Source organism: Capra hircus, chromosome 16, assembly GCF_001704415.2.
Source record: "Capra hircus breed San Clemente chromosome 16, ASM170441v1, whole genome shotgun sequence".
NCBI lineage: Eukaryota > Metazoa > Chordata > Mammalia > Artiodactyla > Bovidae > Capra > Capra hircus.
In genome coordinates, this window is record NC_030823.1 from 15,931,351 (window position 1) to 15,948,779 (window position 17,429).

The 17,429-nt window shown below is 36.1% G+C and overlaps 1 pseudogene; it reads left to right on the plus strand.

Annotated features, from left to right (window-relative positions):
* The window catches only part of LOC102173487, a 57,901-nt pseudogene continuing 49,889 nt past the window's right edge, over positions 9,418-17,429 (plus strand).

The window sequence follows — 17,429 nt, forward strand, 5'->3', positions numbered from 1 at the left end:
AAGGCAGGAGGAAAAGGGGATGATAGAGGATGAGATGGTTGGATGGCATCACTGACTCAATGGACATGAGTTTGAGTAGGCTCTGGGAGTTGGTGACGGACAGGGAAGCCTGACGTGCTACAGTCCATGGGGTCACAAACAGTCGGACACAACTGAGGGACTGAACTGAACTGAACTGAATAAACTTGATTTTTCTCTTCTTGTCTGAATATTGTTATTTAGTTGCTAGGTCATGTCCATCCCTTTTGCGACCCCCAGGACTGAAGCCCACCAGGCTCCTCAGTCCATGGGATTTCCCAGGCAAGTACACTGGAGTGGGTTGCTATGCCCTCCTCCAGGGGATCTTCCCAACCCAGGGATGGAACTCACATTGCCTGCATTGGCAGGTAGATTCTCTACCACTGAGCCACCAGGAAGCCCTCTTGTCTGAATATAAAGTTCATATTTGTCAAAATGTAAGATATTATATTCACGCTTAAGAAAAAAATATTTTATTTTTTATTTTTTTTATTTTTTAAAAAATATAAAAATTATAATTTTATTTATTGTATTTAGAAAAAGCAATTATTATTTTAAGATTATAGCATGAAATATCTATTTGATATACACAAAACAAATTAATATTAATAATTCATATGGAAATGAAATTTTAATTCTAACTATATTACTCAGGCCTATAGAAAGATATTTATGTGAACTGTTATAAAGTTTGGGAGAATGAAAGGTTAAAACACAAAAATAAATGTTTCATTCTATACATGTTTATATAAAATTTGTCCTTTGGCATAAGCATAGGACATAGAAAAATGGATGTAGCATTAAGCTAGTTTAGAAAGAATTCAATCACCCACCCAGTATTGAGATCCTATAGCTAATTTAAACTAGCACATTTACATTTCTGGCTTTAGACTTCAAAAGTTGACATGCGTAGACTCTAATTGCATTCTGGCAATTATTCACTAGAAGTTTAAGCAAGAGAGCTTTGAAATCTTTCTGGAATGCTGTTTATATATTAAATAGTTCAACATGTAATGTGATTAAACCAGTGAGTCTACAAATCAGTCTCAAGGGAAGAACATTCTTTGAACATCTGTGAAATTATTTTTCAATCATTTAAAATTTTATTTAAAATTGCATAGAGGTGCCTTGAGAGGCCCCATTTATTCTCCTGTTATTTATTCCTATTGCCATCTCAGTCTGCATGTCAAGGCCACAGTTCTCTTTTGGTTGTTAATCAGTTTCACTTTGAGATGTCAGAATCAGACAAAATTCAGCATGTCTGCAACAAATTCACTCTTCCTACGAAATGGAATACTTCTGAATGTCCAGTTTGTGTGCTTTGCCATTACCCAGGATCAGACATAATTTCTGCTGCTTTCTTCTTCACTGCAGTGTACAGTTAGTTGTTATATCTTGTCAGTTCTTCCCCTACATTCTCTATGTGTTAGCCCTGGTTGTCCACCATACACATGTAAGGACTCACACACACACCCACACACACACACACACACTCCATATCCATTCTTCATTTCTGGTCTGAGGAAGGTGAAGGTGAAGTCGCTCAGTCGTGTCCAACTCTTTGTGACCCCATGGACTGTAACCTATTAGGCTTCTCCGTCCATGGGATTCTCCAGGCAAGAATACTGGAGTGGATTGCCATTTCCTTCTCCAAGGGATCTTCCCGATCCAGGGATCGAATCCGGGTCTCCCACATTGGAGGCAGACACTTTAACCTCTGAGCCACCAGGGAAGCCCCTGGTCTGAGTAATCATTAATTTTAAATGATTTAGAAGACTTCAAACTGCTTCTGTCTCTCCCCTTTAATTTATCCTGCATGTAACTATTAAATTAGCCTAGGGTAAGACTTTCTTCATGTTTTTTTGTTTGTTTCTTATACATACCAAAATAATGGTGTCCATTTAACATTGATCATTTTGCAGTATGATCCCAGTATGGTTTCTAATCAATACATTTCTATACCATATGTCCATACAGTCATCCCATTTTGTCCCTCTTCATTTTATACCATAAATGTTGAACTTCTTAGATCAACTTTTTATCCCAAGTGGTCATGAATGAAATTTCAAATTTTGGCCCTGAAAATTGAATAACTACTAAAAGTAAGGTACAGAAAAGAAAACTCGCCTCTCTCTCGTAGGACTCAGGAAAGCAATTACTATTCTGTTATCATAAAAAGTATCCTTGCAAAGTGGTACTTTTGGAAACAAGCCTTATAAGACACATGGGCCTTAGGCACAGCTGCTATGTGCAAGAAAATTCTGTGATTCTGCCCTTAGACTAGCAACTTCACTTGATAGAATATATACTTATGTTCACCATAAGGCATATTTAAAAACTAGTAGCCCAATCTGGGAATGACCCAAAAATATATCAGTTACAGGATAAATGTACTGTAATATATTAAGATAACAGAATACTATAGAAGATTAATTAAGAATTAGAAAAATAAAACAACAATGAGGATGAGTTTCCTTTAGGCATTGAGCAGGATAAATGAACTCTGTATGAGTTCATTTATAAATTTCAAAAACAGGCAAAACTAATCTATAGTTTATAAGTTACTATAATGGTTACCCTTGTTGGGGTGGGGAAGGAGGGGTGGGAGGAGAGTTGTTACTAGACGTGACTTAGGAGGGGCTGATGCAGATAGCATTATTGGCCCCAGTTTTGAAAACCAGATTTTCTTATTGATTGTTTCTTTCCTCTAAGCTCATTCATACTTACTCTCTTATCAATTGGTGACACTTCACCAATTGAAGTAAAGTGTCTTCTGTTGTGGGTGTGTTTTGGGTATGATGTGTTGTGGGTGTGGTGTGAACTTCTTCTGTTGTGAGTGTGATGTATTCAGATCAGGTTTTTAAACAAGGCACTATAGAAGACGAATATTCCCAGATATTCAGAATTCTCACATACACACACACACACATGCACACACAATTCTTCTTTGCCATGTCCTATCCTTCCATAGTGTCAGCTATACCTGTATAGACTGAAGGCATCGTGTCCCCCTATAATTTGAAAGGCATGGAGGATGCTACTTGGAGTACAAAAAATGAAATATCCGCATCGCACGTCTTGTTTTATCTGTAACCCTCATGTGAAGCACAAAAGCACATACTGCTACTGCTACTACTGCTAAGTCGCTTCAGTCGTGTCCGGTTCTGTGCTGCCCAATAGACTGCAGCCCACCAGGCTCCCCTGTCCCTGGGGTTCTCCAGGCAAGAACACTGGAGTGGGTTGCCATTTCCTTGTCCAATGCATGAAAGTGAAAAGTGAAAGTGAAGTCACTCAGTCATGTCCGACTCTTAGCGACCCCATGGACTGCAGCCTACCAGGCTCCTCTGTCCATGGGATTTTCCAGGCAAGAGTAGTGGAGTGGGGTGCCATTGCCTTCTCTGAAAGGCAAATAAACTAATAGCAATTTAATAAATGATATAAGGGAAGTATGTATAAAGCTATACAGGGATGCAGACAACTCGCCGAAAAGTCTTCATATTGAAACAATATTTAAAGTGATATTTGACCTCATCAGGAAGATGAGAGGAAAATAATCCAATCCAGGGAGAATAACAACTTATGTTAAAGGCACAGCCATGTGTAAAACAACAGTGTGTTCTCAGAGCGGTGAGCTGTGTTGCATGATGGTGTAGGGGATGGGAGCATGAGATGAATTCAGAAAACTAAGGAAGTATAAATTACATAAGTTAGGTCCAGAAAGGACTAGCGGCCAGGTATTCAGTTTCTTCATTGTAAATTGAACCCAGTGTAATGTGACTTGCCACAGTATATATCGATCTGAAGAGAACCTTTTAAATAAAAAATATTTTCCTATGTCTTGTTCCAATTTAATTCAAAGCTTAGTATATTCTAATGTTACAGTAGAAACTAGGAATATTAATTAGTAAATCGTAATCCCTCACAGTTTAGTAAGAGCGACAAAAAAGAAACAAGTAAACACAATAGAGCAGAGCATTTGTTTTACTGCCATTAATTACTTATAAAAGAAGTTAGAATAATGACAAAAGTATTAAAATAAGAAAAGTTAATGTATGCAGATAGAGAAGAGAACAGTAAGGAAGGAAAATATGCTTATGCATAGAATAAAGAAAATCCTCCCTTGCTTAAAAAAAGGCACAAAGTTTAAGACATTTGGGAAATTAGGGAGTATTCCTCATTACAAAATGGATGGCAATGGTGTTATGACTTCAGCGTTTGATTTTTAACCTCAAATGAACCAAATGGCAAGTGGTTTAAGCTTGTTTGGGTATAGAAAACTCATGCCTCAAATGTAATCCAGGAAAACAAAGATGAGCTCCATTGGGAGTGCCTCAAAGGGATACCAAGTAATTAATTCCAGTGCCACGAACGGAAGATCATTTCAGAAGACAGAGAAATGGGCAAGAGATGACATGATGAGTCTCGATATAAGTAAATGGCTTCTATAGTGCAGTCCTCAGCCTGCTTCTTACTCCTAGAAACTGCAGGTCCAGTACCCACTTCCTTGTGGTTTCATTCTCTTTCTGCCACAGTGACAAGCCATATTTTACAAAAGGGTAGCCCCACAGTGAGCATGGCACATGTCCAGACCCATCCCAGTACACACAGATTTGTAACACCTGCAAGAAGGACACTTTCCTTGTTTTAAGTCCCTGGAAAATTAGGCTTTCTTTTGCTATTATATTATAATCTAGTACATTCAAAGCTGTTGTTGTTCAGTCACTAAGTCATGTCCAACTCTTTGCGACCCCATTGACTGCAGCACACCAGCTTTCCCTGTCCTTCACTGTCTCCCAGAGTTTGCTCAAACTTATGTCCTTTGAGTCAGTGATGTCATCCAACCATCTCATGCTCTGTTGACCACTTCTCCTGCCCTGAGTCTTTACCAGCATCAGGATCTTTTCCAGTGAGTTGGCTCTCTGCATCAGGTGGTCAAAGTATTGGAGCTTAAGCTCCAGCTTTACCATCAGTCCTTCCAATGAATACTCAGTGTTGATTTCCTTTAGGATTGACTGGTTTGATCTCCTTGCCGTCCAAGGGACTCTCAAGAGTCTCCAACACCACAGTTTGAAAGCATCAATTCTTTAGCACTCAGCCTTCTTTATGGTCCAGCTCTCACATCTATACATGACTACTGGAAAAACCATAGTTTTGACTATATGGACCTTTGTTAGCAAAGTGATGTCTCTGCTTTTTAATACTCTATCTCGGTTTGTGATAGATTTTCTTCAAAGAAGCAAATGTCTTTTAACTTCATGGCTACAGTCACCATCTGCAGTGATTTTGAAGCCCAAGAAAATAAAATCTGTCACTTTTTTCACTTTTCCCCATCTGTTTGCTATGAACTAATAGGACAGAATGCCATGATCTTAAGTTTTTCAATTATTGACTCACCCATTAAGCATCGTAGCCATAATGCCTAAGGCTTATTTAGGGACCTGAAAAAATGTTTTAATTTCTTTAAAAAAGATCAGAAGAACAATTAATGCAATCATATCTGGATTATATTTGTGTTTATATCCATGTAGTCACAAAATATAATGAGTAGTGCTTTGCCGAAAGAAGACCATGCAAATGTCCTGGAACCATAGAAACCATAGAAACCATGAGACCATAACATGGCCTTGAGCCCCCTCTGAATAATACAGAAATTGACAAACAAGAAGTTGGGAGTGTGGTCTTAACACAAACATAAAATAAATGGAGAGATGGTCTAGGTTTTAAGCAGGGAGGTGGTGAAGAAATTGCAGGATGAAGGAAGTTTCTTTATATTACTTTTATTTATATTAGTTGTAAAGTATTTAAATGATCACCTGTGAGTGTGTATAAGGCAATTGGTGAAATAATGAATCCATAGTGTGTTAAGTTTTATTGGCTATGGTTGGCAAACATAGAGGAAAAACAGAGGAACACAGAGGCACACAGAGGCACACAGATAGAGGAACTTAGAGGAAAATAGAGGGAATAATAGAGGAAAGATTAAACTCAGAAAATGCTACTTCTATTTTAAGCAAGTTAGAAAGTTGAGGGTGCAGCTGGCAGTGGGGTTGGGACAAAGAATTACACATCATACAAAAACAGTAAGTCAAAGAACTGTGTATAGAGAAGAATGCTGGTGAGTAGGTTTGGCTATTGGCACATGGACTTGAGTTATGTCTATATATTTGCAAATTCCTTTAAATATTCTAATACATGGAGACAAGTTGACATATTCCAAGGTTACAGTTATTTTCTCATAAAATTCTGTGGCTGTTCCCAACTGTCTCCTGGTATGTATGATTTTAGAAGAGAAACTTGATAGTAGGCATACGAGTTTCATTTTGTTTTGCTTGATGTGTGTCTGTGTTGTTTTCTGGTGTTTGATGCCTTGATTCACTGTCAAGGATACTGTGGGATTCTCTCCCTAACCATGTAGTCCAATAAGTTCTCAGTTCCTACCTCCTATTTCTTTATAACAGAACCTAGAATTAGAGGTCCTTTGTTTTGTTTTGTAAATTTTGTTCCCTTTATTTCATGAATTTTTGTTTATTGTTTGAATGTAGTGTTAATTCAACCTCTTACCTAATGATGCCTAATTTTTGTTTCATTATTTCTTTTTGCCTAATTTTTATTTCGTTATTTATTTTTAATATGCTTTCCAGTTTCTTTTTCATGTGGCCCCTTTCTATTTCCTCATAAATTTTACATTGTTTACATTTACATTGTTTTTAGTCATTGAAAGTAAGAAGCAGTTGCAGAGATGCTTGTGGGCTATTTATATGGGTGTATGTGTGGGTATCCATCTTGATCATTTTATCTCTGATTCTCAGAAGCAAAATAATTTTTCTTCTAAAATTTATTTTCCCAGTTAGAATTTTTTCAGAGAAAGAATATATGGCTTGAATGAATGAATCCTTATCCTGCTCTCTCTGCCAAAAGTGCAAGAGTGAGGTCTCAAAGTGGGAGTTTCTTCTTTTCCTTGGAGCACATTCATTGCCCAGCCATCAATCACAGCACTTGGATGAGGATTCTCATACCTGGTTTTATGCCCATTTTACAGATGAGACAATTAAGGCTCAAAGAATTAAAATGATTCTCAAAATTATTTTTTTTAATCTACAACATTATCAAGAACTAAAACTGAGGTCAGTCATCCCATTTTTGTTACATTAATAAATCTATTCACTCCAAACATGTTATATTAATTTAAGTCAAATATTTCCCATTAATCCCTAGAGAACATATTGCTATGACACACTTAGCAGAAAGGCCAGAATAGGAGATGTTTAATTAAATGTATTCAAATTTTTCAAAAATGAATATCTTTAGATATTCATATGGCTCTTGATAGGCTCTGAGCCAAGTCAGATATTCTAGAATACATATCCTGAATTTGAGCAAAGGAGAGAAGAGTTATAACCCATCTTAAGGACAGAAATTTAATCTGAGCAAAGCAATTATAAGTCAAGTCATCCATGTTTAGTCAAATTGGAATACCAGTTTTCTTACAGCAAGCCAGAGAGGAGATCAGGGCAGGGATGGCAGAGGCAGTCCTAGGATGTAATGCGACATAAGAAATGTCTCTAATGAAAAAAAAAAAAAAACTGCCTTAGAGAGGGAAATTGGGAATAGAATTGTTATTTGTAAGTTCTTCTGTTATTTCTAAGTTTTTATCATACCATTACTTGTGGCATTTATGACAGAGAATTCTCTGTGTGGTATTACAAGCAGTGTATACTCATCACCAAGAACATGTTTGCTTCAGTCTTTTCCATACCCGCTTCCACCCTTTTTTAACTTCACTTTTTTCTAGATATCTAGGTTTGGAACATGACAGCATTGACACCATGAGTATTGTTACAATTACCATGTTGGAAAGATTAGTTTGTGTAAGCAAACAAACTCTATTTTATCACTGTATATATCAGATATGATGCATTTTATGTATATAATATATATTATATGTATACACACATACACACATACCGATATTTAGTGATATAAATAGCATCCACTTGTTCTGCTCACTATTTTACGAGTCAGCAATTTGGCTAAGCAGTGCATCTGCTGGGCTTGACCTGGCTCATTCATGAATTGGCAGTCAGCTAGCACTCCATGCTTTACTTACCTGTTTGGCAGGTGGCTGTCCCGTGATTCAGCGGTACTGATTGTGTGTCTCTCATCACCCTATGTCTGATCATTGGATAGGTTGGTCTGGGTTTGTTCACATACTGGGTGTGACAGGGTTCCAAAAGCAGCAAGCACAAAAGCCCCAATTCTTTAGTGTTTTGTAAACTCCTGCTTTGCTCACAATGTGATGTCTCATAAGCTAAAACAAGTCACATGGCTCTTATCCAAGGGCTACATCCATCTTTTAAGACAAGGGGACAATGCTTTGGCCACAAATAGGGGAGCTCTAACTCAAGCTTCAACAGTGAGGGAATATAATATCTGATGTATCAAGAAGCCCAGAGATAAGGTATCACTCCATGATAACTGATTTGGGAGCTCAAGAATGACACTGAATCTCTTTCAGATTCTTTTACCTCTCCTCTCTGATATCTGCAGTATTCATAGCATGTATGGACTTAATGTGATGACCACAGAAGTTCCAGACATCAGTTTTTACAAAGAAAAAGAAAAGGCATAGAAGATAGTCTCTTCTGAGGTTTTGTTATCTGAGGAATAGGAAAAATTGTTCAGAGTCTCTCAGAGACCCCCTTGTAGACAGCGTTGGTTATGTTGATGTCACAGAACCAGTCCTGAAACACTTCTTTCCTCAGACATTTCAGTGCCATGAATACCTTAGACTGAACACCTGGCAAGGACTGCACCATAAATTCAACAACTGTTTATTGTGTGCCTGCTATGTGTGAGCATATGCCAGGCACCAGGAATGCAGCAATGAATGAAATATTCTCAGCCCTCATGAAGTTTACATCTGAGTCATAAGGACATGCAGTGAATATAAGTACAAAGAACATATAGCTGATAATAAACAAAATCTACTGAGGAAAAAAAAAAGTGTTAAGGAGGGTGCTGAAAGAGGATGGGGTAGGGGCTCTAATTCATATAGGAGAGCTAGGCGAGGCCTGAGTGGCTGGGTGATCTTTGATCAGAGTCTTGTAAGACAGTGTTTTGCCATGGAGGGAACTGAAGACCCCCCAGCAGAAGAGAAAGCACTTGCAAAGGTCAGGCCTTAAGGAGGTTTGTTTGAGAAACTGTAAATAGGAAAGTGAAACTGCATCAGAATGATCTAGGGATATGCTGAGTGTGAGAATCATATGCAGCCTGGTAAATGATCATAAGGTTCATGAGTTTTTCTTGAAGTGAAAGGGGAAGCCATTTGAGGATTTTGAGCTCATTGGTGACATTCCTGACTTTATTGTAAAATATTCTGCTACGTTTCTACTAGTCAATATGGGGCGGGGCAGAAGTAGCAGAATACCAGAATGTCCCAGGTAAGCACGTGAGGTGACTTTGACCAAGGGGGGACGATAGAGAAGTGCTCTGGTTCTAGATACATGCTAACCACAGAACAGAGAAAATATGATGAGAGATTTGATATGTATCATGTAAGTATCTTTTCTGAGCTGTAGCTTCCTCATCTGTAAAAATAATGGCTACATCACAGTATAGTTGCAAGGATTCTGTGATATACTTTATATAAAATTTCTAAAAAGTCTCTAATGTCAGTCTCTCACCTCATCCCAAAATGATTATAATTCATCATGCTTGCACATAGAATTTCTAGCTAGTAGAAATTTCACATACCATGTTGTTGGTGTTTCAGTCGTGTCTGACTCTTGTGTACCCCATGGACTGTAGCCCTCCTGGCGTCTCTTTCCATGGAATTTCCCAGGCAAGAATACTGGCATGAGTTGCCATGTCCTTCCCCAGGGGATCTTCCTGACTCAGGGATCAAACCTGAATCTCCTGCATTGCATGCGAATTCTTTACCACTAAGCCACCAGAGAAGCCCTCACATACCATAAGTCTCCTAAATGAGGAGATTGGGATGGATTTGGGCAGATCTTGAGGAACAGAACTTGAAAGAGAACCTGGAAGCTCAAACACTGTGAACAGAAAACAACAAAGCAAGTGGAATGTAATAAGATAGAAGTATTTGCCTGTAGCTGACTTTTATTTATTTGTTTGTTTTTCCTGTACTGTCAGTGATGGATGAGTAAGCCAGCCACATACAAAAGTTCCTGGACTAAAACATCCTCTTCTCCACTAGGTCTTCTCATTTTGAATAAACCTTAACTTTCCTGAGGGTTCCAAATAAAATACCTAGAAATATCCTGGTGCATATCTAATTCAGGGGCTAATTCTTGTGATACATTTGCCACCCCATAGCTTTCCCAGGAAGCATACATCAGTGATATCTTTATCACTATATCACTGCACCTATTGTAAGCTCAGATTTGTGTAATGTTACTTATTTTGTTTTCCAACACTGATTTTAATAGGACTTTGAATCAGCTGAAAATGTTATATATTATTATTTCGTCTAATAAACAAAATCGTATTTTACACTGGTATACTTCAAGCGTATCACAAAATCAAGCCTGGCTATCTCTACTCGTGCCTTTAATTATATTAGGATTTCAGAAAATTCTGTTATAAATGTATTCCCATTTATGTGGATTTAGTTTTAAGGTATATCAAAAGATTTGGCTTCAGTATAGCCCTCACTATTCTATGGAATATTTTTCTTGCTCTCAACAATATGGCCTGATTATATGGCCACGAGAATACAGAGATTTAAATGGCTATTAAGTGACACCAGATTTTATGGAGGATAATTTGATCCATAAAATTTATATTTGTGAAATACACTCAAGAACTGCTTTATACAAGGCATTTTATATCTATTGCTGCTTTTCTTTTTCCTCCTGATACAGAAAACTGGCATGTTATTTTTATTGTAGGCATAGACATGCAACTAGAAAGCAATTACTTTTGTTTCTTTTAGAAATTATTCCAGCCAGGATCTGGTTAGACCAGCTGTTGTATGTGTTTAAATTAAGTCTAACAAATCAGTACTTAGAGCCACTAGCACATTTTAGATTATAGATCATAGCAAATCTTCAGCAACCTGATTTCATATTCAAAGATGGATTTTGGCTACTGACTATACGGTTCATATGTTGAGATAAAAATGTGGTTATTTAGAAGCTGGCCAGGCTGCTTCAATAGATCAGTGCTGCGAAGTATCTTGCAAAGGACTTAAGTAGGCAGCACAACATAAATTCTGCCTTTTCATAATGATACCAGAGCTGTGCAACTACATATATTTTAGTGTTTATGGAAAATGTGAAAAAATGATGCTACCTTATTTCTAAAATTACATATAGTCTTGGTCGCAAAACTGGAAAAAAAAAGTATAACCATATTTTGTGTATATGAAAATGATTTCAATATTCAAATGTTTATGTATATGCTCTATAAGTTGAGCAATATGAAGTTGCAAGTATTCAACCATTCTTGACCCTCAAAAATGGTAATTTCCTTTGATTCAACTTAAAATTTGTGAAAATCCGGCTACCTGAAAAATCTAGGATTGTATTTTACTTCTAACTTATTAGTTTCATGATTATCTCAAGTTGGAAGCAAATCAACATTTCAGTCAGGGGCCTGCCTATTCTGAGACCGCAGCAAACAGTTCATTACAAGTAAAACACACAGAAGAGGAAGCAGCAGGAGGTTTTCACTTCCTAGGTCATCACTGCCAGATCAGATTTAGGATTTTATTTTAGCCAACTGGCAGTGATTAAAAGCTTCATTTTAGGCTTTGGTTCAAGATACAGAAAAGATGGAATTCAAGGATGAAAGTTGAGGGAAGTGACCAAGAAAATCACAATTTATTCATTACATATTTGGGCTTTGCTGGTGGCTCAGTGGTAAAGAACCCAACTTCCAATGCAGGAGACAAGAGTTCGATCCCTGGATCAGGGATATCCCTTGAAGAGGAAATGGCAAACCATTCCCGTATTCTTGCCTGTGAAATCTCATACACAGAGGAGCCCAGAGGGCTACAGTACACGTGGTTGCAAAGGATCAGACATAACTGATTGACTGAGCAGGAACACACACACATAGATGTATTTATATTTAGATCCTATCCAAATAGTTTCTTGGACCAAGTGGGCAAGGGCCATGCACTTAATTAACAGGGCTGCTTCACTGACTGGGCCGGCAATAAGTGACTTGACAAACTGACAGAGGAAAGGCACTTTCCTCTGTGTTTTGATAGTTCCTCTACTGTGCTTTATTCTTAGCCTCAAAAATGAGCTTTGTTCTTGAATGTTCTTTATCCCAAAGAGAGTAATGGGGTGACAGTGACCTTATGATGTATGTGAAATGGTCCACAGCCAGCTCAGTGCACTCTAGGGAAACACGGAGAGACTGATGTTGTGCTTTTAGATGCTGGTGAGGCAAGCTGTACTTTTATGCTGATTGAGTGTTTTAGACATGACTTATATCCCATGAATCTAGGGTCATTTTTATGACTGCCTGGACAGTTCCAGTCAACAAAGGTGATTACAGGAGATGTTACCTTTTATATTTTAAGTACTAGCAGGTATTTTTCTTCCATGAGAAAGAGTCATACCCTTATCAAAGCAATTTTAAAACTTATCAATAACTTGGTAGCATAATAAATAGCTAAATATGGTTATAGGTTTAGAGGATAAATTGTGTTTACTTTTTTCCAAGAATTTCATCACAGCCAACAACTCAGGTGAGACATCCTTTACCTAATGTGTAAGTCATAAATATGTCATTGTCCCTATACTAACATCCAGACTATGTTCTCATATATTTTTCAGGGTTGTTGAATGTCCTGTACAATAATTCAGCAAGTTGGTATTAAAAGTGCATCTTCTGCTTCTTTTGGGGTCATAACAATGTACAAAAGATATTCCTGCAGAATACAGGCTCCAATTGCATGTTGGAAAGTTTTTCTTAACAACAACAATAAAAATTATGTGCACTAATAAAAGTAGTGGAAATCATTATGGGTATAAATAAAATAGATAAGATAGTGTGAAAATTCTTTATCTGAGGACATATGCTGAAAAATAAATGTGTCTCCCTATAAAAGATAAAAGCTTGAATAACTCGCTTACTTGCACAAATTAAAATTTAGGATTAAAGCAATGATCTGGAACAGCTAAGAAAAGAGTGATTCAGTAGGAGAAGAAGGACCACAATCTAGCCATTGAAAACAGCCAGTCACTGGTGACAAATCCGTCAATTAAAATTCTTCAAATTCCTTGGAGTCAACATGCATGATCTGCAGGTAACCTGTTTTTAATCGGTTGGATTTTGTGACTTTCCTCTTTTAAAATAATAAAATAACAAAAGCCAAAAGAATACTTATATTTCTAGTAGAGATAATGTGAAAGTTTGTGTAAGTGTCAAGCAAATTGGTTATCTTAAAGTATTTTCAAAGTGATAATTAGACATAGGCCTAGAAAGTAATACAGCTTGCAGATACTGAATCAGGCTACCATTTCCTACTCCAGGGGATCTTCCAGACCTAGGCATCAAACCCAGGTCTCTCGCATATCCTGTATTGGCAGGTGGATTCTTTACAACTATCACCACCTGGGAAGTCCTAGAAAGTAATACAGCTTGCAAATACTGAATCAGGCTACACTTTTAACATCTTTTTTTCCTTTTTTATTGCAGTTTAAATGAAAATATATTGTATTTTTGTGTTAAAACTGGATATGTTTTGTGAGTTAAGAACTGGGTTCAGTCTCTACAGATCACTTATATAGTAAATAATTCAAAATATTGTAATATGTAGAATGCTTCTGGTAATAGAAAATACATTGTTAAGGACTATTTGCATATCTATCGTACTGACTCAAATTTCAGCATTCTGAAGACTATCGAAAGTTTAAATACAGACACAACTATAGATTTTACTTTATATTCTTTATTCTAGACACATTTTACATGCAGAACCATCAGTCACAACTCCGTCTTCTTGCATATTTGCATAATACCCTTTCTTTTCCAGTCCATTTAGCAAATAGAACCATGCCTGATATATCATAAACAAGTGGGAAAAAATCAACTGCTTCACATGGTTGATACATAATTTTTAACTTCATTCTAGTAATAGCTTTTGAAAACAGTAGATTGTGAAGAAAGTGGATCTTTTTAGGAGGCAACAAACTATATATATTCATATACACAAATATCACTTGAAATATGAAGAATTCTTCGATTTTGACCTTTTATGTGTGTGTACAGGCATCCCTCAGTATCTCTGGGGCATTGTTTCCAAGACCCCCAAGGATACCGAAATCTGCAAATGCTTAAGTCCCTTATATAAAATGCTGTGGTATTTTATATCACTTATAACATCCTCCCAAACACTTTTAAAATAATCTCTAGGTTACTTATGATACCTAATGCAATATAAACGCTATGTAAATAGTAGTATACACAATGTGAATGTGAATAGTAGTAAACACAATGTGAATGTCAATAATTGTCTTTGCAGCAAATTCAAGTTTTGCTTTTTGGAAATTCTGGAATTTAAAAATCTTTGTTCCCCATTTGGTTGAACTTGTGGTTGGCAAATGGGGAGCTCGCAGATAGGGAGGGCCAACTGCCCTGCCTTTCCGTGTCTTTTACTTTCATTTATATGTATATATATTTAATATAGATAAATATTGATATATTTTTATATATTTAGATCATGAAATACCTCCTTGGTTTCTATCATCTCCATTCTATCCATCTCTCTTTACCTACTTCGTTGTAGACAAAGTGTTATGCCAGCAGGTTGCATAGAATTTTAATGGTTGCATCATATTCTAAAAGCCAAATTTTCATTCTTAATTATTTATTTTCTCTATACCATTTTTTGCTAACTTACTTAGGTATAGTTGATGCAGTATTTATTTTGCTTTTATTTTCTATTTGCTGATGGGATTCTGGCTGACTGCGCTGGCTGTACACCTTTATTTTGTTAACACACTTCTGACTTCTACTGTTTATCAGCTGGATTTCAGAATGTTCCCAGTAGGGTTTGTTTTCTGACTTCAAGAAGTCTTTCGTTCATGTTAATACTTGTCTTGGAAAAAATTGTATATACATTTAGTCTCATGCATGCATAACTATGCGTCTTAGATTGTAAACACTAGTGACACAAACCATGAAATTACAAATAGAAGATCTCAATAAACCTTGACTGAATGAATGAATCATGCCTAAATCTTATAAAAATAAAAATTATATATGCATCAATTTTTCTTCAGCATCTTGAAGACAGTATTGGTTTGGTTTTACTTGATAATTTGAAAGATTGCAATTTTAGAAGAGTGAATCTTTCTATTTTACTCACTTATGGAGGCCAAAATCACCCCACTACTCTTGTTGTTTATGAATTTTGCATTCAATATTACTCTGCAATATCAAGTCACTTCTCAGGGGTCTTTTAGGGCTTGAATAAAGAATTACCAGTTGACTCTAAATTTAGCTTATTGCCATGACTGATCAAGAAACAGTGACAAACAAGTTTTCTAATCACTTTTAAATGTAACATAAATTGAAAGTTCTAAATTGTTTCATTTCAATAGAAAGTTTCACACATGGCTGCCATTTATTATTGTGTAAAAAGATCCTGGTTAAGAGTAAAGATTTCTATATATAATTTTTAATATCAGTTTTGTTACTTAACCACAAATTTTAAATTTCCTCACATGAAAATAGAACTCAATACTATTCATCTTACTCACTCATAGTAATTGGGAGAGTTTCTGATAACTCATTTTGGAGAAAGAACTTTGAAATGAATATTACTAAAATAATGAGACAGAAAATGATTTTAAAAGAAAATAAAATGTGTAATTCAATGTCACGCCACATAGGTAAATATGAGTTTTGTTTAGTTTTATACAGTTTATAATTTAATACAAAAAATATTCATCTCCCAATATTTCCAATAATTTGGTTCAGAAACTAACAATACAGATGACATCACAATTTGAAAGTCTTAGTTAAAACACTAATGTTTAAAATTATTCAAAGTAACCATGGTTGCTTCGAAAGCCAAAAAAAAAAAAAACAATAAAAATAGTATATGATTCTTGTGAATCACACTTTTCAGAAGGAAGAAATAATGTCTGCCATTATACAAAGAATAAGCAATAAACACAGGAAATGTGTGTGGACACTATAAATAGTGAGCATGTTTTGAAACTATAAACACTGTGTATGTATATATATATAAAAGTAAAGTGTGCAAAATAATAATTGGCCAATGTTTTACTTTCAACACCACAGTATAGGAAAATACATTTTCAACACTGAATACAGTGTCCCATCACTAGTATATAATAGGGGATTAATCATTTCTTAGCTATTAACACTTAAAAAAAACACTAGTCATTTGACACAAGACTGCCATTCTCATGGGGAGGAAAATACATAAAATATTTTCTAGAAATAGTAAAAAAACAGCCTCTTTATTAAATTTATACATTAACTATACATATTTGACAGGTACTACAAGTCAATTTCATTGAATTTTTGCAATTATGCCATATATATATATAATTAATTAGAAGATCAAAAATCATATTCAGTTGAAATTATAAAATGAAGAATGCCTTGTGGATATATTTACAGACATATTTTATAAGCTATATTAGGGGACTAGTTATATATATATGTAAATAATTTAAATCTCCATTAAATACAGTTTATTTTCAGTAAGCATTTTACCAACACATATGTGTGTATAGGAAGTTGCACAAATTGTAAATATGCAGTTTGATGAGCTTTTACAAAGTGGCCACCTGTGTGTGACCATCACTCAGGAAACAATATTACCAGCAGCCCCACTGTGTGCCTCTACCATACTGTCCAATCTAAGTCCTGTAATAGTTAATTTTACATGTCAATTTGACTAGGCCACAAGGTCCCCAGAGATTTGCTCAAACATTATTCTGTGTGTTCCTGTGAGGTGCTTTTGGATGAGATTAACATTTAAATCAATAGATTAAGAATTAAGCAGATTGCCCTCCATAACATGGTTACCTCATCCCATCTGTTGAAATCCTGAATAGAACTAAAAGGTTGACCCTCCCCTGAGTGAGAATTCTTCCTGTCTGAACATGGTCTTTCCTCTCCTTAAAACTCAAACCGAACCTTTGGCTTTTCCTGTATCTTGAGCCTATAGGCCTTAGAACTGAGGCTAAACCATCAACTCTGCTGGGCCGGCAGCTTGCCAGCTAACCCTGAATATCTTGGAAATTTCCAGCTTTTATAATTATGTGAGCTGATTCTGTATAATAAATCTCTCTCTCCATCCCTCTCTCTCTCTCACACACACTGTATTTCTAGAAAAACCTAATAAAAATACTATTTTAATTTATGCCTTAGAATAACTTTGCCCATTTTTG